Source organism: Mercenaria mercenaria, chromosome 1, assembly GCF_021730395.1.
Source record: "Mercenaria mercenaria strain notata chromosome 1, MADL_Memer_1, whole genome shotgun sequence".
NCBI lineage: Eukaryota > Metazoa > Mollusca > Bivalvia > Venerida > Veneridae > Mercenaria > Mercenaria mercenaria.
Genome location: NC_069361.1, coordinates 39,923,080 through 39,946,080, shown reverse-complemented (window position 1 = coordinate 39,946,080; position 23,001 = coordinate 39,923,080). Strand labels below are relative to the sequence as shown.

Sequence of the window (23,001 nt, the reverse complement as noted above, 5' to 3'; positions counted from 1 at the left end):
GGGAAAAGTTAACGTCTCGCTGGTTGTTTAATAATCGCGCACTCCGGCGTACGCCGCCCATATGAAATGCAAGTAAAAAAAGCAAATACAAATTTCTTATTTGCTATGATATTCTATTAATACCTGTTTCAAAACCGTTAGCGTTTTTTTTCTTCTTCTGGTATGCTTCTTCATTGACTGCTACTAACCACATAATTTCAAATGTTTATATGTATCGCTAAAATATACATGTACCATATGCCGCAAGACCGGAGCATATTGACGTACGCCGGACAGACCCTGGGTGTGCCGGAAATCCAAATGAATACCTGGTCGGTTTGTCGCGGCGAAACAGTGTACGCCACAAATGTGAAACGAATTGGCTCTATGTTATCACCGTTTCAAAAATTGACAATTTCTTTAGTTTCTTTAAATATTGCCTCTTTCAAGTATGTGGAAATCAAATATCTTTGTCCTAACTTAACAAAAATATTGACGCTTATTACAGGCATCTTACGATTTATCTCAACACATCGCATTTTAGCATCGAAATCGTTCCCAAACGACTAGAATGACAACACAATCACACAAACGATCAAATAAAAAGGTGGCCTTCGTCGAAATCTTAAAAGTGGTTTTGACAAATGCCAACAATTCATAACTTGTAGGACATACACAGTTATAGAACGTCTATATAAGTACATGCAAGAACATCTAAGTGCACACAGTGTCATTAAATTCTGAAATCAAAATATTCACCCTAGCTCTCAAATACGCTTAATTCAAAATGCTATATTTGCTCTTAATCAAATGCATTTGCATACATGGATGGCGTAGCGGCACACTTTCCAGAAAATAAGTATAAGCAGCCGGTAGAAACAAAAGAGAACCAGGCATCAATTCTCAGCTTTTATTTCCGTTTATGTTTCAGACGTGACCAATAAAAGAGAAAGCAATTTTCTGTTCAACAAATTAACGATAGCCCGATGATTTGTTTTATATTATTATCGTTGCCTTGAGATTTGGAGTGTCCAATCTAATTAAATGCATCCAGTAACTTTTTTATGTTTTATACTAAGTGCCAAGCTTGAATATCATCAATAATTGAGGAACTGCAAAGTTAATCAATTAGAGAAGGAATGTAATTTATTTTCTCAACAATAAAGACCTGTGAGAGTGATAATGCAAACCATTCACACCCGCAATGCACTCTACATAGGCACCTTATCAATCGGGCATTTCACTGGTGTACGTTAGTTATCTGTTTAAAGTATGAGGCAAAAACCGCTTGTAGAACTGTATCATACAATTTGAAATGAAATATGTTTAACTCAGTGAGACCTTTTCCAGTCCCGCAAGTGTTTTAGTTTTAAAAAAGTTGCATTTCTAAAATGCTTTCTCTTTGGCATCACATAGATACATCACATACAATATAACATTCTGTTATGTCTTGAACCACTAATTGAATGTCATTCATTTGTCAGAAAACCTTTGACGTCATATCAAAAGAAACAATACAGGAAAGGTTCTATCGATTTATGGCAGCAACAATTATAGTTTAGACTGCTTGAAAGTTCTTTATTTGCAATTTCAACTTAGCCTGTTTTTGTTGGTTCCCGTAATATGTCACTGAAAATAAAATACCACATCCAAAACTAAAGACAATAAACAAAACGTCGCAATGATGGGTATTGTATCCGTTTCGGTTGATATTGTATGAAAATATTTGTAAGTTGTACAATGTAACATGTTTGTTTACCAAAGAATATGCAAAAGCTATAATGTTCTGTTCATTATTAGTTTACATGCAACGGTATTTGACAGAGATAATTCATATATCCGTTATAAAAAAGAGTCTCCAAATGGTTAAATATACGTCGGCATGATGCAAGTATGCACAGTCATAGGGTTAAAGGTACAATTGAATTTAATTAGTTAAATATTCAGCTCAGTATTAACCATGTGTTATTTCCTACTTCTTGAATATGGTATTATTTTCAACGACGCATAAAACAAAACTTACGTTTTTGCAAGGTTGTGTGTGTCTTTTTCGTGTCCAAAAAATTTCGCATATAAGAAGGCCATGGTTACTAAGTGAGCATACACTTTTTATCTTTGTAGAGGCGATGGCAAACTGGTAAATGTCATCTACTGATTCGTTTACGATTGTGAAAAAAAAAACAACATTTACTTCAAGATGTGTCTTGTGCCTCCTTCCATTCATCAAACTATCACACATACAGGGTAATAATAAAAAGTAGTATTTATGAATTGATATTTTTCTCTTTCGCTTTGAAGATACGTCGCCTTTTCCTGGTGAACAATATCCATAGTCTTGACACATCCAGCAAAATGCGATATGACTTTTTCTCCTTTCCTTTTCGATCAACTGGTTTAATCAACGATTGTCTAACATTGTATGATTCGGTTGCTATGCTCGCTTAGGTGCATTAGTTTAAAATCAATAGATATATTGGTAATTGTATGATTAATTAATGCCAAGCCTGTTGTCACTTTATTTGGCATTTTAAAGTGAAGGATGCATTCAATCTGATATGTACTTACTTAATTTCTACAAGCTCATTTACACTTACAAAAGATTTTCCAAGAATTGTTAATAGAAGTACAGATTGTTTCGAAACACCCTGTAAATGAAACTAGCAGGAAACACCTTAAATGTTAGATTTCATACTTTATCAGCATCAGTGTCATTTTCGTAACTGAAGTTGCACTGGTCCATGTTGTCAATAAGAAGGTCAGACAATTGTTATAACCAACTTGACATCTTACCTGTACTAAACAATATTCAACTGCATTTGCATCAAACGAAAATTTACCACGATACACAACGGATGGTTTCTAAATCAAGAAATGGCTATGACGACTTTTGTATTAAGGAATCAGTACAATAATTTGTAACACAAAAATTACTGAAAGGACATTTAATTTAAGTAAGACCAAATGAATAGTATTTATCTGCTACAGAAATATATTAATAATTCAATAATTGCCCGTATGTGAGCAAGATATTCTTTGGCAAGAGGTAAACATCTCTAAAATCGCTAATGAGATTGGTAGCAAATGGAATGTTAATAATATTCGTCAGATAAAGGAATAAATCTCGTAAAATTTAAATAATCAGTTGACAATTTGAAAATGCATTTGCAATCCTCAAAGGCAAATGATTAGGTTAAATATGCACGATCCCTTATAAGATAAAGCCCCTGAGTTTCAAATCAGGCATCTAATAGATGAAAGGCAGATTATTGTCCATCAAACTGATTTCAGGTTGCCACATTCCTCAGACAGCATCTAAAGTACAAGTAATAGGCCAATATCGATAGAAAATTCCGCCATAAATGTCTCATATGTTTCTTGGACGCCTAAACAAATTTTAAGCATCGATGATACCGACGGTAATATCTAAAATTGCTTTTTACTGTGGGGTGTTAAAGACATGCATGCATGTATTGAAGAACATAGAAAGTAAGACTTTAAAACCAAAATATGAGCCGTGCCATGGGAAAACCAACATAGTGGGTGTGCGACCAGCATGGATCCAGACCAGCCTGCGCATCCGCGCAGTCTGGTCAGGATCCATGCTGTTCGCTAACAGTTTCTCCAATTCCAATAGGCTTTAAAAGCGAACAGCATGGAGCCTGACCAGACTGCGCGGATGCGCAGGCTGGTCTGGATCCATGCTGGTCGCACACCCACTATGTTGGTTTTCCCATGGCACGGCTCATATGTTTTATATAACCATCGATCATACTTAGCATGCTGCCGGCAAGTGATTTTACCTTTGCGACCAGTGCAGACTACGCTCAGCCTGCAGGCTGATCATGATCATGGTCTGCACTGTTCGCTATTTAGACAGTAAATTTTCAATGAAACACCTCTTTGAACAATAAGTGGTGCTGCCAAATTGAATAATAGAGATGTCCATTGTAGAAATTTTGCAGGGTAAAGATTAAGATGTAGTGTCGATTTGTACACAAAATGTATTGTATGAGGAACAACAATACAATGCATCTCAAGCAATTCGTATGTATTACAAAAAAAATATTAAATAATATTGTTGAGTTTTATCAGTATAACTCTATTCAGCAAGCCAAACAATTTGCTCTAACATATTACAACACACATGTCGCCATATGAGTGTGTAACAAATAACAAAAGACATCAAAAAGCTCACACACATCTAAATTTTTCAATCTGATCGTTAAATGTTGTCTGGTTTACGTCTAGCCTAGCGCTAAGGAATAATACAAAATCATCAGTGAAAACGAAAGAACTGGTCGATAATGACGCGCATCATCAAAATGTTTTATCTCAACACATCTCTTGATAGCTTCGAAATTGGTCCCAGATGATCCGAACGAAACAGACAATGATGGCATATTCCACACTAACTATCGAATAAAGATTTAATCCTTGCCGAAATCAGATAAATTAATTTTGACAAATGCCAGAAAATCCTTTTACAAATGTGAACATTTTCCATCATAATGCAATTTTATAATTATATCTGTGTCATTTCTTCAAATTTCAAGTTTGCCATGACATGACAGAAAAGACGCTTTCAGAGCGACGTTCAAAATTTCTTTTAGAAATTTGGTAACAAAATGTAACAAATATATATGTACTGTGTGTGACTTAACAGTTTAAATACGCCATTCACATTTTAACATGAAAGGAACATAGTATAATCGAAGAAGTCACACCAATGATGCCATATTCTCAATATATGTGGGACCAAAGAAGGTCATCTTTTAGCGGGGTGTTCATGCGAGAACGCTTAGAACGTATTTCTCGAACAATGTACTCACAACAAAATTTCGCACTACCCTTTTTTGAGAGTGACAAGAACAAAAATAGCGGGTTGTTGAAAAAGGTTGATAATTTCAAACTTGGCCAATTGTAAAAAGTTGATAAAATTCATTAAATGCTAACAATAGCACAATTACTTATGAATTTAATTACAATTCTAAAAATACCATATTGTCTTGCTGAGACATGTTCCGACTCTAAATAAATCATTAAAAAAAAAAACAAATCCGCGAGTTTGCTTTTATCTGTGTAAGGGTTGTATAGTTTACCACTTTTCATAAACAAATTCAATTAAAAAGAGTGTGCTATTGTTTTTCTCTGTTGCTTCCAAAAAATCGACTTATGATTGTTTGACTGGTGTTATTTCAGGCTTATACACATGCTTTTACTTTTTATGTTAAAATCACATGAAACAGTTGTCCACATAGTTGTTATGCATAAGTATATGGTTAGAATAACACTACTTTAATTACTGTACATGAACTTATTCCATTAGAAACATAAAGGGAGGTAATAAAAACCAGTGTCCAGTAACATTTTCTATTTTTAATCAATATTCAAACCTTTAACAATTATGAGAGAAACCAACTATCGAAAACAGGATGTAACAAGAAATCGATATATTTCATGTTAGTGACAAAAATGTGGCAGCCACATTATAAATAAAGGCATTATGAGCCTTTAATGATACATGATACAAGCATATTATATGGTAATGTCTTTAATATTCTCATTTTAAGTAATATATTTCACAATTATTTCTTATCACATTCATAGCAAGTAGCACTGTTATAATAATTTCGTGTTCCAAAAAACTCGTACATTGTCCAAACATGGCTGCCAATTCAAGTGCGGCCTTACTTATAGACTTTATTAGAGTTTCTTCCCATCGTTGCATCTCAGACTGGTAAACTACACTGACGTTCGTGTGCTTTGAAACCTTCTCTCTTATAACTGACCCAGAAAATGTAAAAGCATTGTAGTGAACGCGTACCTTCCTAAGATAAATCATATAAAGTAAATAGAAGCAAACAATTGTGTTAATGAAATTCCGTCTCCTAAAGATAAACTAACATTGTTTTTCTGCAAAATCTAAATAATCAATAGGAAGTGTTGATACGGTTGGAATGTGAATATATAGTGTTGCAGTCTTCGTGGTAAAGAACTTATTTAGATATGCAAGATCCATTAAAGTAACTCCCAAGAGTTTCAAACCAGACATAAAGCAGACGAGATGCAACAATCAGGAAAGATTAATGGCCATTAATTTGATTTAAGCATGCCCAGTTTCTGAAATGTTTGCATTGCCACACTGACAAAACCTTAAGTCCACACATTAGAACAGATGGTGTTACGGTTTAAGAAATGTTTGTCAATCACTGAATATTTTCGTGTTTCCTAAGCCATTCTCGTATAACAAACTTGCAGATTAGAGGTCTAAACTGAACCGTTTTTTACAATGTCTGCTAAATCTAGTAAAAGTGAGTCTTCAGAGTAAATATTTGCATTTTTATCTCTTTTGTACTTTTAATACTAATGCAATGTCTGGGTTCGTGTGACATGGAAAATACATAATAGAGAATAACGCATCTAAATGAGACTCGAATGGTGCGAACGGAAATGAAACATTGGCGCAGACGAAATTTTTACAAAAGCATGATGATTTATAGTGAAAAATAGGTCACACTGGTGCGGCGGCCTGGTGGAAATTCGTTATCGCAATATTTATATATACACAAGTTGGTAATACATTTTTTTAACCTATACACATATTCTAACAAAAAACAAAACTAATAATTATATTGTGTGGAAGCAGAGGATAATGCAATGATATATGGGAAACACAAATAACATAACAATCTGTATTAAATTAAAGAAGATGATTCGAACAAACACTCCCTGGAAGAAATAAAGTTAGTTTTTATTGACTTAGAAAACCATCTGCTATATATTTGTAGAGGAATAAACAATACGACGAATTGCAATAAACACAGAATGACCTTTGAATCGGACATACGTTAAGACAATATTGAAGATATATCATATAAACCAGATGCGAATGATCAAGAACGAATGGTTTTGAATATGATGAGCAAGAAAATACTGCTGCATCGTTTATTTTTTTGGTTTTTAGGATGAGAACAAACTATATTAACCGGTTTTCGTCAATGGAAGTGGGCAGTTCAGTTCATTGAAATATCCAGGTAACTACTTCAACTGAATATTAAACAGAATACAAATGGTATGTTATTACATCATCTTGTCAATGGAACGCCACTCTGACTTTTTATATTCCCGAATTTCTGAAAGAATTACCTCATTCAATATATAATGAGGCAGTTGAAAATATATGCACATACTAGTACATATCTAACCCGAAAATGCATACTAGCTTTAATGTATCTAATTCAGCCTTTTATACGTAGGAGTAGTCTGTGTTCAGACCCTGTGTTTTGTTCACAAGAGATAACTCCTGAGGCTGGCTATTCAAATGTTGTAAAAGTATGTCCCGTTCTTCTCAAAACACTAGTAGATAATCAGAGCCAAGCCAGATCGGTCAGAATATAAAAGAGAAATGATTGAAAATGTCAAAAAAGAGTATCTAGTCTGTAGCCAGACTAACGTAGAAGATACTTTCCGTTTGGCATGTTCTAATCTCCGGCCTGGCCTGGCCTGGCCTGGCCTGGCCCGATGAGACCAATTTTCGACTGGGCCGGGCCAGGCCAGGCCAGGCCAGGCCATAGATTTCAATTTCGTAAAAGGTGAAAGTGATTTCTATAGCATCTTTAAAATCTGACTTTTGGAATAAGTTTGGATATTGGCATACACTTATTTGTGGAATGGAATGAGATACTTATTCCATTCCATTCCATTCCAGTATCTCATTCCATTCCATTCCATTCCATTCCAAACTTCCATTCACTTTGGTAATGCCCCAGAATATTTAATTGGAATCATGCATGCCAAGGGCAAACTAACTTACTTAAGAGTATGATGCAGTCTTGACAAGTAGTCTGAAGCTGTGGGATTTAATCTTGTCATGCTATTTTTCGTGTCCTCACCTACACAGAACTCTGTATAAGTTCAAACTGAATTGGATCCAAATGAGTTGCGGTTTGTGTTTTGGAGTTTAACGCCCTGATTCAACTTTTTTTCATTCATATCAAGACGATTAGTTTAGTGACATACCGTTTCTGGGCAAGCTACCGCAGTTTACCAGTACTTGGTGCACCATTTCCCTTACTGGAACAGAGGTAGGGGGTGAAGGAACACCCTGACTAAATGCCATGGGAAATGCTACGACTCGGATTCGGAATTGAACCCACGTCCCCCCATGAGGGACCAGCACTCCAAATGAACATCAGAATAAATAACTTGGCCCTATTTTTTAATGTTTCAAAGCAAAACAAATAATCCATTCTGATATCACTCGATCCCTATTCCACCCCACCCCCCACACTCTTCCTCCTTAATCAAACAAAATCAGACCGAAAAAGAATCTAAAGACCTAATGACCTTGTTATTTCTAGCAAAACAACAATAACATAGCCATCTGAATAATTTCAAATATAACAATAAGACAATAACTGTGAGATAAATTTCTGCAAGAGATATCCCTTGAGATTGTCCAACAGTTTAATGAACCAATTCTACCTAAAGTTGAACTTTGGTTTGTCAGTCTGTTACAAATGGCAATGAGATATGACCTAAAGATGTAAACAAATCAGTATGTTTTGGAATGGAATGGAATGGAAGGAGATAGTGAAATGGAATGGAATGGAATAAGTATCTCATTCCATTCCACAAATAAGTGTATGCCTTGGATATTTCAGACATTATATAAATACATTTTGAATTCCCACTCTGTAAAATTATACACCTGGGAATAAGCCTGTAGCTAACATAACTATTATGTCTAATTCAAAGGTGATGCCTGATTAATTGTTATGACTATTTTTAGGGGATCTCCACCTCAATTGACTCTTGACTGGTGGTTTGGTTTTCCCCCAATTGAATAACCTAACTAATTTTTATTATTTTGTCTATTGAGGATTATTTAGTATTGTCCGAAATTATTGAACTAGCACTCAAGAATATTCCGTATGCTTCCGTAAAAAAAATTTCGGTGCCCAAACTTAAATAAAATATAAATATTGAAAACCAAATAAAATATAAACATTTCTTTACCGCCAGGTCGTACATGCAGATATAGTTGTGCTGACAAAACGTTCAGCTACCAATCTCGGGACTGTAAGTTCGAAACACCTGTTAGACCATTTTCATTATCATTTTTTAAAAATTTCATCTGTAAACTTAGAATGCAGGAAAATTGTCACTTATCGTGATTTACTGTTCATTTATTGAAAGAAATACACAAGTATTTGACATTCTTCTGCATAAAAGTTATTACCATAAAATGTTGTAAGAATAAAACCAGTATCAATAAAATGACATTATATTGATTTAATGAAAACAATCTGGATTGAAATCGAACCCACGGTATCATGTGTGAAAGTCGGAGAACTTATCACTACGCTACTGTGCCATTGGTAAACTTTGCATGTTATTTTGGTCAATTTAGATATTTTCAGGTTACAAATATGGTGTAAAATAAAGAAAACGCCCGAAAATATTGGCGAAGATTAAAGACTGGCACCTGTCAATACTAACGGACAACAACTTTCAATTTCTAAAATAATGCTACCTGGGATAGTATGGTGCGGGGAAGCGATAAATAAATTTTGTAGTTTAGGTTATACACATACTGAATATTTTTGTAAGATTGTTTTGATATTGATCTTAGTATGTGGAAAAAATCCTACAAAGTTTTGTGAAACAGGCTCAAGAGCATCTTTTAGCATTAAATATATCACTTAGAAATAACATAAACACAATGCACCATTATTTTTTTGTGCAAGAAAAATATCAATATTCTAAAATGCCAACACCCTGACAATGAGTTAGAGGTCCCACAATGAATATTATTTTTATTACTCTTCCATAAATTGAACATCAGCTTAACTAAACCAAACACACATTAAAAGTTCAACTGAACAGTTAAAAAGTCAGCTAAGGATAGTAGGGACACAATCTGTAATTACAATTCCCAAAGAGATGCATTCACTACATGCAAAAATTCAGTTATATTGCAGCAGGTAAACTTATCAATGAAATTAGCCATTAGTTTTAAAACCAAGTGTTAAAGTTGACTGTAAATAATTTGATCACAGAAAAAATGGGTAGTTATCATTTAGTTACACCATTTTCTTCAGTGCAAATCTGTATTTCAAATAAGATGAATGACGGCTAATTAATGATTCTCCAGAGGACTGGTTTCTCATTTTGTTTGACATGCAGCAAGTAAACAATACATGTTAATAGTGTAATTGTATATTTAGATTTTATGCCATTCATTTCTCTATGTACAATAAAATCTGGCCTGGCCTGGCCTGGCCTGACCCGGCCCAGTCGAAAATTGGGCTCATCGGGCCGGGCCAGGCCAGGCCAGAGATTAGAATATGCCTTTCCGTTTTTAGTTTGTCAGAAAAAAATATCTGCTTAATGTATCTTCAGTTGAATACGTTTATTCTAATTTATGTTGCATGTCAAATGAAATCACTGGATGTCCCAGTATATTAGGCGAAGTCATTACGATGAAACGATAAACCCGTCATAATAAATCAGAACTTTTCAATAAAAACAATAAAGCTTTAATTCATAAATTAAATAGCTTTCTTCATGTCGTAAAGACCGACTCATGCAAATGTTCTGCTAATGAATATTATATTGGTATAGAAGAACATCTCTAACACAATAAATCTGTAAGCTGTAAGTTTCGTTTTTTAATCTCCCCTTATAAACAATAATATAAAGAAATTTAGACCATACTGCAAGGCAGTGATTAGTTTATTACATGTAGAAGGAGAAGTGATATGCGTAAATTGGTTGGCGAACAGTTAAATACTTGATAAGTATTCTGGTTTTTAAAATACTTTAATTGTGTCATACAATGTCCATAACGGGATAAAATCCTTATACATATTAGAAAACCAAATCGAAAAGTTATCTTTACAGTGTCTGCAAAATCTATTGCTAGTAGTAATGAATGTCTATAGTGGAACATTTACATTTTTCGCCCCTTTGTATATTTTATTGTAATGAAATGTCTGGGTTTGTGTAAAATGGAAATCATATGTCGCTTCTTAAAGAGACTCTAATGGAGCGAAAAGAAAAAAAAATGCGACAAACATATTACTGCCGGCTCGCCTCGGCGAGATTACAATAGGACTTTAGAATAAAAACTTGCTAAACACTCCCAAAAACAGGAAGTACATGGCTTTCAGTCCCTCCATCCGTTACACAATCCGGCAGCGAAGCACAATGAAACATAAAAGACAACTGGCTTCTTGAAAAGTAACCAGTAGAAACGGGTCTTTCAAAGCACAGATTTTCCTCCATAATCCTCCATGTTGAATCGGGGACCAAACTAGGTACGGTAAACAGATTATCGCTATCATTAATGAACAAAAAGTGTTCATTGGTGCGGAAATAAACAAAAGAAGAAAAAGTGCTCAATGAGGCGGAAAGGAACAGTGTAACTTCTATTTGTTTCTTTCATCCCACACAAAGAACTAATCGGGCGACATTCAAGCCTTTTAAAAAGTCAACCTTGTTAACATGTTACACTAGTACGGCGGTTCCGTTGATAGTTCGTAAACGCAAAGGGGCCAAGAGTTGTATGAAACCAAACTAAATTAATTGTAAAAGTTTTGCAAACGCTAACTATGATGAATGTTAAGTGATGGGGACAATAGTAGAACTGACTCTGTATGTAAAAGGTGATTTTGATTTTTCAGGACAAAAACGAATATTGCATTTGTAGCATTCTACATTGAATTTTATTAACGCCTAGCCTTACGTTTTGAGAAAAAATCAAACAGCACCAAATCATAGAAAGAAAGAGTTGTTTCTTCAGGATCCATGCTGTTCGCTTCCAAAGACTATTGCAATTAAAGAAACTGTTAGCGAACAGCATGGATCCTAACCAGACTGCGCGGATGCGCAGGCTGGTCTGGATCCATGCTGGTCGCAAACGCACTTTGTTGGTTTTCTCATGGCGCGGCTCAATCTAAAACCTAAGTGCATACTTGAGGACTTTTTAAGCTTCATATAACACAGATACTTTTAACTAATATCCGTTCATGGAATTTTTATTTAAGAAAAATAATCATCTTATTGCTGATAGGTCCATAGAACGCCTAGTAAATTTAACATCACTTTCACTATATCATATAAATGAATTCATGAAAACATACAATTGTATGCATAATTTTGTACGTTTTAAAACATCTAAGCAAAACATCTAAAACTAAAAGTTCTCTGTCTAATTCGCGAGAGAAAATTAAACTTCATGTTTAAAATAGTGCCTTTACAATCAATTCATTTTCTACTTACATATCGTTCATGGAAAATAAACGAGAAAACTAAAGCCCCTAAGCACGAATTACTTCACTTTTCAATAATTCGAAATAATGCGAAAACATCACAATGAATACCCTGAAGTGTCGTTTTAAATGAAACATGATTGATTGAAATAGCTTTCTACGGATGAATAACACATACACAGAGATTTTATGTTTATGTTTATTACATTATTATGTAACTGTAACAATAAGCTTTTAAGTTTAAATTTTCTCTCTTGTTTTAACTTCTCGTAGAAAAACAAAATTTATTTCAATGATATTTAACACGGAATAAAAGTAAATAAACAAATAAAAGTGAGATATAGGAGCGGACAATACATTACATTTAGTCTTCTGTCCCTCATTATATCTGCTAACACAAATATCAATACCCCCGAGTTGGAATACCTGGCAATAACGCAGACGTCTAACATCACTTTAAAGAAACAATACTGATAAAATCAAAGCGTCTTATAAAATCTTAATAATCAATGGCAGACACTGATTATGACTGAAAATGTGAAAAGACAATGTTGTAGTCATCGAATTAAATATTCAAGATACTTTAAATGAAATCCCCAAAAGTTTTAACCCAGACATCATACAGAGGAGATGCAACACACAGAGGAGTTTAATATCCATTAATTTGACCTCGGAGGGTATGTGCAGTGTCTGAGAAGTCTCCATGTCAAACAACCAAATCCCAGGTGTGCATTTTGGAACGGAGACTGTTTAAAATGGGAGGGTCTGTAATATTTAATTTATTTATGTAATGTATGTGGTATTGTTACTTGTAACTCATTCTTACTTGTTTAGCCCAGAAAAAAACAATTCTAGAGAAAAAGTCACATCTGTCTGAAAATCTGTTAAAACAAATGATAAGTTTCCATGGTGAACATTTACATTTTCCCCTCTTTATTTCATAATAATGCATTGTCTGGAACATATTGATTAGAATCAAATTATGCGAGAGGAAAATCATCGGTGCGCACATACAATTTATATTATGACGATATTCTTTACTTTCTGTTTACTGAGGTATCCCGCTATCCGCAGGTCCTCATCATGCTGAATATAGCTTTTCGCTTTGAAGTGTTTTGCATTGCATGTATCCTCTCTATTGACTCCTAAATGATTTAAACTTTCTTCAAATTCAAACATCAGTGTATCAATTTCTTACAAAGTGTTGATACAAATTACATTTTATAGAAAGTGCAGAAGAAATGGAGGTTTCCGTGGCCGAAGGGATAAGATCGCTGACTGAAAATCACTTGCCCCTCGCCGTTGTGGGTTCGAGACTCGCTCGGGGCATTGAATTCTTCATGTGAGAAAGCCATCCGGTTGGCTTATTGGAGGTCGGTGGTTCTACCCAGGTGTCCATATGTGATGAAATAATGCACGGAGGGGCAGCTATCATCAGTACCTGGGAAGTCGCCATACGACCTAGAATTGTGTCGGTATGACGTTAAACCCAACAAAAAGCAGGGAAAAAACGGAAGAAAAATTTATAATTCTCTTCTTCTGTTTGAAAAGAGAAGTAACAGGAAAATGTGAAAAAGAAAAGTGGAAGGTCCACAGAAATAGTATATCCAGCTATCTAAATCATAAATGAGCCGTGCCATGAGCAAACCAACATAGTGGGTTTGCGACCAGCATGGATCCAGACTAGCCTGTGCATCCGCGCAGTCTGGTCAGGATCCATGCTGTTCGCTTTTAAAGCCTATTGGAATTGGAGAAACTGTTAGCGAACAGTATGGGTCCTGACCAGACTGCGCGGATGCGCAGGCTGGTCTGGATCCATGCTGGTCGCAAACCCACTATGTTGGTTTTCTCATGGCGTGGCTCAAATGATTTATGGCTAGAAAATAATTTCTAACAATCACTGGAACAAGTAAACGCAGGTTTTATTGTTTTAGAATACCAGATGCTATTTATTTATACAGGAATATACAAAGAGATGAGTTCCAATAAACATAGAATGACCTTTGGTACGGACAGACAATCTTGAACGTAGTAATTAGCTTTGGACATGAATACCAGGTGCAAGTCATTAAAGGGACTAGGCGAAAAATAATTTCTCTCAAAAATCCAAACAATGTGAGAACTCTGAAATGGACTAGTGATACAAACTTTTTGACATAAGATTTTTGCAAGATATTCTGAATAATGATAACCAAAATACTATGTAGCAGATAGTAAACCGTTGCAACACTTTTGAAATAATGCAGAAAATTTACATTCTTCTTGCATTTTTATCAATATCTAACTTTATTTACGACCACTTTATCATTTTTCAGTGTCAAATACAAATTTTATGCCAAACTTGCTGGAAATGAACATGTTGAAGATTTTCACCTGAACTCTGGGCGAGTAGCTTTTAAATCGAAACTGTCTAGAATAAGGTAAGCAGCAAAAGATAATGTATACTTAGTCTGATTACGTTCAATTACATGACAGAATACATTCTGTATGTGAAGTTTATGTATCTTATTATTCAGTACTTTAATGGTACCGTATGTTGAGCGTTATTTTATGTAGGTCTTTAAACACTTACATAACGATTAGATAGCTTACCGTAGTACTCAAATTGCCTTTGATGTTTACAATTTTACAGTCGTTAAGAGCATAGCAATTTGTACCTTATTAATAGATTATAAAGAGGAAAAGATAAACCCATAAACAATAATTACAATAATTTACCAGTATTTTTGTGACAACCCATTTTTGTGTACTTTGCATGAATAACACGAAGAAATGATTGCGTTGTCGTAATAAATCAGTGTATTCCTAGAATAAACACAAATTAATGAAAGTTGCTTTCAATCGTTATCGTTAAAACAGACTCATACAAATGCCCTATTAATGGTAATGACATATTATCTTCCACAATTATCGGAAATAAAAGTAGAATAAATGAATTGCGTCGTTTTTCGTTATTTCGACTTCTTATATAATGCCTTCCAATGATATACTATTATTGAGTAACTCTTTCATAAACAAAAACAACCGAATTTTTGTAAGAGTAAAGGCCATTTCAACGAAAGTGGGGCAGTATGGGTTTTAGGACACACTACAGATAGATTTCATATTATATATTTAAGTTTATTATTGAAGAAAAATTGTTGTGAATAATATCTAGTAATTTAACACTGAACAAATAAACATCCCCGACATAATTTAACAGTGATAACACCATTATTGTAAGGAAACTGGATTGAAACTGTATCAAAACGCGTACGATGGAATGTTTCAAATGCACCGAAAAATAGCACACCAGCATTCATTACTGTACATTGTTAAGAACGGGCTGACATAACTGATAAAGCACAAAAAGTATATATAGCTTGTAATACTGTACGTTTGTATTATGTGTATTTGGACACTAATGTATAAATATGTATATAATCTTTTGTGCCCCAGTGAAAAACGGCATATTATGACCTTAATCATGTATTAGACAGGCCGCATTATTTTACATGTAGAAACGTTCTTAAATGCTACCAAACATTGTTTATAGACAGGGTTTCATTGCTACTGGGCTATCCTAATGATTGGAGGAAGGTATATTATCTGAATGCAATCATATTTCTTCCTTACTTTAAAAGTTCTGTAATAGGAGGTGCCTTTTATACGTTTCTGCACGTTGTTTATTCTTATATATTACTGTCACCTTTTTGTATTTTCCTCTCACACACATGTGGTATCTTAACTGCAATCCGAACCGACAAACATTCCGGTTTGACTTAAAGCAAGGACGTGAACCGACATAGATATAACCGTCCTTGGTAAAAAAAAAACAGCATAATTTTTTTGCTCTGACAATTACATTTTGAAAATCTAAAAATGTAGCTTACCTTACGAGTAAGACAATTGCTAGTAATTTATCTGATACTGTCATTTCGTTCTGAATGAATGCTACCTTGTCGGCAGGAATCTGCAAGTAGAAATGAGCATATCTGATATATAATTTAATATGTCAACTACGTAATAAATCCATAAGAGTTCAATTACGAATTTGTTTTGAATTAACATCTCATAAGATGGCCCCTGAGAATCAATTGGAATCTAGAAGATGCTGAAATTCAAGACACACAAAATGTTAAACAATTGAGCTGTGCAAGACATTCTAGCACAGTCTGTTGTTTTATAAATCGGATCCTCAATACAAATTGTCTTAAAGCAGTTAACGTGAAACGATTTAGTAAAGATTATAATAACATTATCAGGTTGCAACCGTTAGAACTATCTGTATACATTAATGTATGTCTTTTTACCTGTGTTTGAAAAAAAGTTGTATACGTGATATATCCAATAAATCTTTTTTAACTTTAAATATTTATGTAAATGAAAACAAGTCTAGTCAATTAGGTCATAATACGTTTGAACAAAGAAAATTCTATCCATGACTTTTTGACTGAAAACAATGTGATCCTGGCACTCATTAGAAGGCATATTTAGTGATGTCCATTATTTTATTCCATAGAATTAACCGTCATCAATATTCTCATAAAGAGCTTACATCCCAATCACCTTATGAAATTGGCGGACGTGAAACTGCTGCGAATGGAATTATAAATCTTGGCGGAAAATCTAAAATCAATATTTCAATAGGCAGAGTTTATGCAATAACTATTCAAGGATCTAAGTTTCCACTGATATTAAAAGTTCGATCAGTACAGTTGCATGTTACAAGGTTAAACAGAGACAGAACATGCATTTAAACTATCATAAATATTGCACTTCCGGTGTATTTGTCTGATATTCTCATTATGTGGTACGCCAAACCATTATCTATTCATTAGTAACATCATGAAGTAATACCTGCCAAAATTAGATTTCTTTTCTGGTCGTACGTGAAAACTACGAGAAACTTATGACATACGCATTCACATATGTGGGTGAAAAAGCAACAGGTTACATTTCTGCAAAACAATTCTAAAAGAAACTAGAACTGTCTTGATGGGATGTTTTTTCTTTTATATTGACACATATGCATGTTTGTTCAGTTATAGGCAACAGGGTATAATGGTAATTGCATAACTGACAAGTCATGCAAATGTGCTCTCTTTCTGATAAAAACAATTTATCTTATTAATTTCGGTACAATGAGTTCACCAGATGGAAACAACAATATTAAGAGGCAACACAAATTAAAATAAGTTTCTTGAATAAAAAAAGTAAATTTGTTCCGTTTAAAGTGTCGTATTGTTTTTATTTGGATAATATCATCTTTGGGTATATTTTGTTTTGTTTGTTTCTCACCAATAATAAGGTATGACAATTCACATATCTCGGCGGTTAAATGAATCCTATGACAGGCATTTGTTTTAACTTTGTATACAGGTCTTAAGGCTTGTTTGCATATGAAGCATATTAAGATATACTGCCGAGTATGTTAGAATAAATACGGTATAAATAGGGTCGTTAGAAATGAGCGTTTTTGTTCATAGTGTAATACACATGATTTAGAAGACAAATACCATTCCATACTTATATGTCCTCGTCACAATGATATTAGAAAAATTACAGTAAACGATTTTACTATGTTAGACCAAGCGTTGATAAATGTATATACTAAAACACTTAGCACGTTACATCAATTTGTCTCACAGAACTGCAACTACTTATGATTAATTATAGATCATCGTCTCAAAAGTATATAGCAGTAAGAATATATATCAATATCGTCATTGCGACTTTGTTTAATATATCTATATTATGTATGTGTGATGATGTACTTATTCTACATATGGGAAAAAAACTTATATTCTTTTATGTACTGTACTATATGACTAATTTAACCCTATTTCTAAGAGAAATGCTGCACAAAAACAAGGATAAATATCAAACAAGGAATGCCTCGTTCCAAATACGCAGCCTCCCAAACACGAAACCCACAGCACGCAGATGTGCACACTTCTAACACATACACATACAAAGCAAACACAAGAGGACAAACAAACAAACATGTAACCGGTTTATGGTGCGCACCCAGCCTCACTCTTACCTCCACCATGTCCCAAAGTCACGGGACAGTGTAAATAAAAGAAATCCCCTCCAGGTGAATCTCTAACACACGCAATGGAAACAAAAGGCATGGCATGTAATAGATAAAAATGCTCCTGTGTAATTATATTAAAAGCAAACCTCAAGAACCAAAACTTGCGGAAGGCAGAGCATCAAGAGAAACAGACCAGAAGACAGAAATCAAAACAGTTCAGTTCAGGTGGGATTTAAGAACTGCTTATCACAGCGTCCTCCCCTTCCTCCGTCAGACACAATCAAAGAGGGAAGCGTAGTGTCCAACTGTTAACGGGCTGAACACTAAACATCATTTTGGATTATTTAGCAAAATAAAGTATATATGTCGAATTATCTTTCTCGAGCATAACCGTTCAGATAAATACGTGTCATCACATTTTGTATTAAAAAATAACCGTGTTTCTTGTTTGATTCAGCTAAGTTATAGGAAATGCCAACTTGTTCATTTCATAAGCAATAAATCTCCATCTAATCGGTAGCTCTCTACAGAACTTCAGTTCCGTGTTTTCCAGATTCCTCATAACGTTATCTGAATCGAGCAATTGATGTGATTTCAATTTCCGGATGTATATTCTTGATTAGGTGCGTGTTAAATCAGTAGTGTACTTAATTTTCCTGACATCCCGTCCAAGATAATAATACGAGTGTTGAGTGATAAGGCGAACATACAATTTTCGTGCTCCCGTAAAGAAAGAGCGCTGAAAGAAATAACTAACATTATATCCAATCTCCTACTGATGTTTCATAAAGATACATTAATTTCATTTCATATTGATATGTGATGATATTGTTATTAATGAAATGTATGTAAGAGACCTTATTTATATTGGATTAACAATGACGTCCGTGTTTTCAGCCGTAAAAGCGTCATATCAACATACTTCCAAATATTTCGAAGCATTTACTTTTTTGATTATATTGGCCTACATGTTTTTGTAACTTAATGCACAGTTATTTTTAAATATGCTCTAAAACCCTAAACGTCGTTTTTCTTCGAAATAACCTGAAGTTTCCGGCTCGGTTTTTCAACATTTTAACGTTACACCTGATAGAAATTTATTTTTGGCTAGAATACTATTGAGGTAGTGCACCTGTAATGACAATCGACAAAATGTGTATTCTCCGTATCCGATTCCGGCATTCTCCGTCTTTTTACGGAAGGACATGTGAGCGTTGAGCTATATTTAAGTCCGAAGAATACCGAACTGCAAAACGTAAATATGTAATCACACGGAAATTACCGAGTCAGTTTGCGAACAATTATACAGAGAAATGGCTTTAAGCAAACTTTCAGCTACCAACTTCCCTAACCGGGAAGAAATGGCTATTTATCAAGATGTGTACAGTATCATAGCAACACACATATTTTGTGCACCTTTGTGCAAACAAATTGTATTTTGCATTAATATGTTATACATTAAATTGAATAATGATCCACACAAAGTTACAGAAAATTATTTTTCTCGATAATGCAACAGAACAAAAACAGTACCCGAAAAGAAACATGTTGTTCATAAACTAGTTCCAGACAAGCACGAAACATATTGTTCCTAAGGCTATATCAAAACTGAAAGTTATATCATATGGCTTCATATCGCAAGCAAAATGAGTTTTTACATGAAAATTATTGTAGCGATGAGGAATAACATCACTGACTTTGATCATTTAATTAATAATCCTTTTGAATCTAATATTAATATAATTAAATTCTATCTTGCTATTAGCGTAGAGTGCAAATTCAGACTTCACTAATTATATGACAAGACCCCAAATAAAAACAAAAAACTTTGTAAGGCCGCTATTACATAACTGTAACATAAATCAAAACAAACCAAAACAACTTGTTATTTAAGGAAATAGTAAGGTATGACAACGATCTCACCAGAGACACTGATCGCCTGGAGTGGGTATGTGTTAAAGCCTTCACTAAAGAACGATGGTCAGTTTTGTTTTGACAGACAGACATGCGGAAACAGTAATCTCCGTTAAACATTAATTACGCATGGCAGAAGGTAATACACCAGCTGGCCTATTTCGTCAGTATTCTATGTTATATCTGTACAATTCAGTTCGAATTTATTATTATATTTGTAGAATTTCAGCAAGCGTACCTGACAAGTAGACTTATTTAAAAGATTGGCCATTAGGCAGTAAACGGTGATCAACAATATATAAACACATGTCTGTAAACAGATGTGGCATACAGGCAATGCATATGAAAACTTATTCAGAAGTGTTCAAGGGTTTACTGTATCTATATCTTTTACGAAACAACGGTCTCGTTTGCAAAGGCATCTGAGCAACATCGTCCAAACGCTATATTGTCGGTAGAACTGTGATTCTAGAACACAGTAAGACGTTCGATATCTGGAATGAGTGACACAAATAACATTTAATCAAATAAGTCCTGATACTTCTCTAAAGATGAATAAGAGCTTGTTTCACAGCGTAGTTTTAACAACAATGATTTTCTACCGCGCACGAAATCCATTTATTTGTACTTCATCTAATTGAAGCAAGCAATCCTTGAGCCAAATGAAACTGAAATGTGAAATAACAGTGCTATCAATCAACTTATATTGCAATAGGAGAGGAATAAGGACTTTCAAGAACAAATTGTAGCCTTCCAGATTAGTTATGTACGTGTTACTGACAATACATCAGAAGTCAGGTGGAAGTTAACTTTAATTAGGTACAATTAAGATGATAAAAGTATATAAAATAATTTGTCATTGAAACCAGTGCATTAGGGATGAAGTTAGCATATAACGTAATTGTTAATAGTTTCAGTATTATTTGCCATAAAACATGTTTACAGTTATATATATCTGGTTGATGAATGTGACTACCATGGAAAGAGTCCGGTATTATGTTACTTGGTTGCATTCTATGCTTCCAAAGGATCTTTTCACAAATTTTATTATATTGTTATTATCAGTATATACCTATAATATAACAAGTTATTTTAATACCGCAGAGACAAGCATAGAGAAAGGATAATAATAATGAAATGTTAGAGTCATCTTATTCGTTGTAGAATTCATTATTCACTCAAAATAAAACAAACAAAAAAGTACTTTATTGAACATCATCGGTATAATGCTGCAATAAATCCGGAAATACATTCCTTGGAATCCAGGATCGCGTGTGTTCCCCATCAAATGCTTATACCTCCAGAAGAGTGCAACAACAATAAAATCAAAGCATATGTTCAAAGCTTCTAACGCACAAACTGGTCAGTCTTGTTTTGACAGACGGACACGTGGGAACTACGTTATCCATTCAAGATTTATTGAGCATAACGGAAAGGAATTACACCAACTGACTAAACAATCAAATATAATGGGTGAAAGAAATGTGTTAATCTTATCATGCGAGAACAAAGGATGATTCAAATCCCAATTATTGGGACGAAATACTTGGGACGAATAGCAGTTACCACAGATGCGTGTAAAAATTGTTGTTAAAACAGGTGGCCGCTAAGAATGGTTCAGCTATAACAAATGACACTGCCTGGAGATGGTACCTAAAAGCTAAGATTATACAATTACAGAATGAGTGTTGATATACGAGTATATCATTTAAGATCAAGTATAGTAATGAAATCTTGCTTTTGTCTTTTGTAAGCATGTTTTAAATTTTTCTGATCTTCGTGTAGTTTCCCTTGCAAATAAACCTTCTTGTCAAAACACTGCTAAATACGTAATCCGCAGTCATAATTGCATTATTCTGGAAGAACTTGTGTGACTGTGATATAGTTGTCATATTCATGCATATTGTATGCCATCGATAGTTTTAAACAAATCCAGATCCGCTTTTAAAGCTGAAATTTTGATATAATGTTATTGTGTAACATATTACACATATATAGATATACAAACTATATAGAGAAAATTGACATTTAAATGAAATGACATACCGCCCATTATATAACCATACAGGCACTGGTTTGTCCCATTTGACTGGTGTCAAACACGGGCATAGAGAAATACCAGGTAGGTATATAATTGTGTAATGGAAATGACCTAGCACCATGCATACTGTATTCTACAAATAAAAACCCCAATTATTAGCTCCACATTTATTTGCGTTATGCTAACAATGTTTCTTGTGCCTCACAGTGACCGGATAACACGATGTGACTCGTAAAGAATTCAAAATTTGAAATTATACAAATGCACGCCGCAAGCATAACTAATTCATTAATGTCCCATTTGTAATATTTTCGTGCTGATGAACAGTGGTTCGTGCTTTTAGAAAGAAGTGATACTAAAAACCCTAACTGAATTGTCCAATTTCTCACATTTCTTTCATATAATGAACTAACAAATAAAGTTTGCCTTATTATGTGCGAAATGCATTTAATTGCATCTCATGCAACTGAAAAGGAGCAAAAGATCCTATTGCAATAAAGGAAATGCAGCTTGGTTTCTTAATTGGTAGTAGTCCAAATTTATTTCTTACTTTTACTCTTCCAAGGATACTTTTGTATTTGCTTATAAAATCTTAAGATTGCTCACATTAAGTTAGCCACCGAGTTAGCACGCACATAGTATTATTCATACTTGTCATTAAGTCACTTAAAGTAGTTGAAAAATCAAGAAAGGGTTGCGCTGAAACAGAACATATTAGTTTTACTGACGTACATGCATTTATATGTGTCCTTTAAAATCATACTGAATCCCAG

General features: G+C 34.1%; 1 protein-coding gene across 7 annotated transcripts in view; it reads right to left on the bottom strand.

The window, feature by feature from the left end:
• The window catches only part of LOC123541046 (uncharacterized), a 330,808-nt gene that overhangs the window by 238,456 nt on the left and 69,351 nt on the right, over nt 1–23,001 (bottom strand). For all 7 annotated transcript variants that reach the window (XM_053544988.1, XM_053545004.1, XM_045326409.2 and 4 more), the window contains exon 2: nt 16,127–16,206. The gene's annotated coding sequence lies outside the window, so the exon portion shown is untranslated. The remainder of the gene's footprint in view (nt 1–16,126; nt 16,207–23,001) is intronic.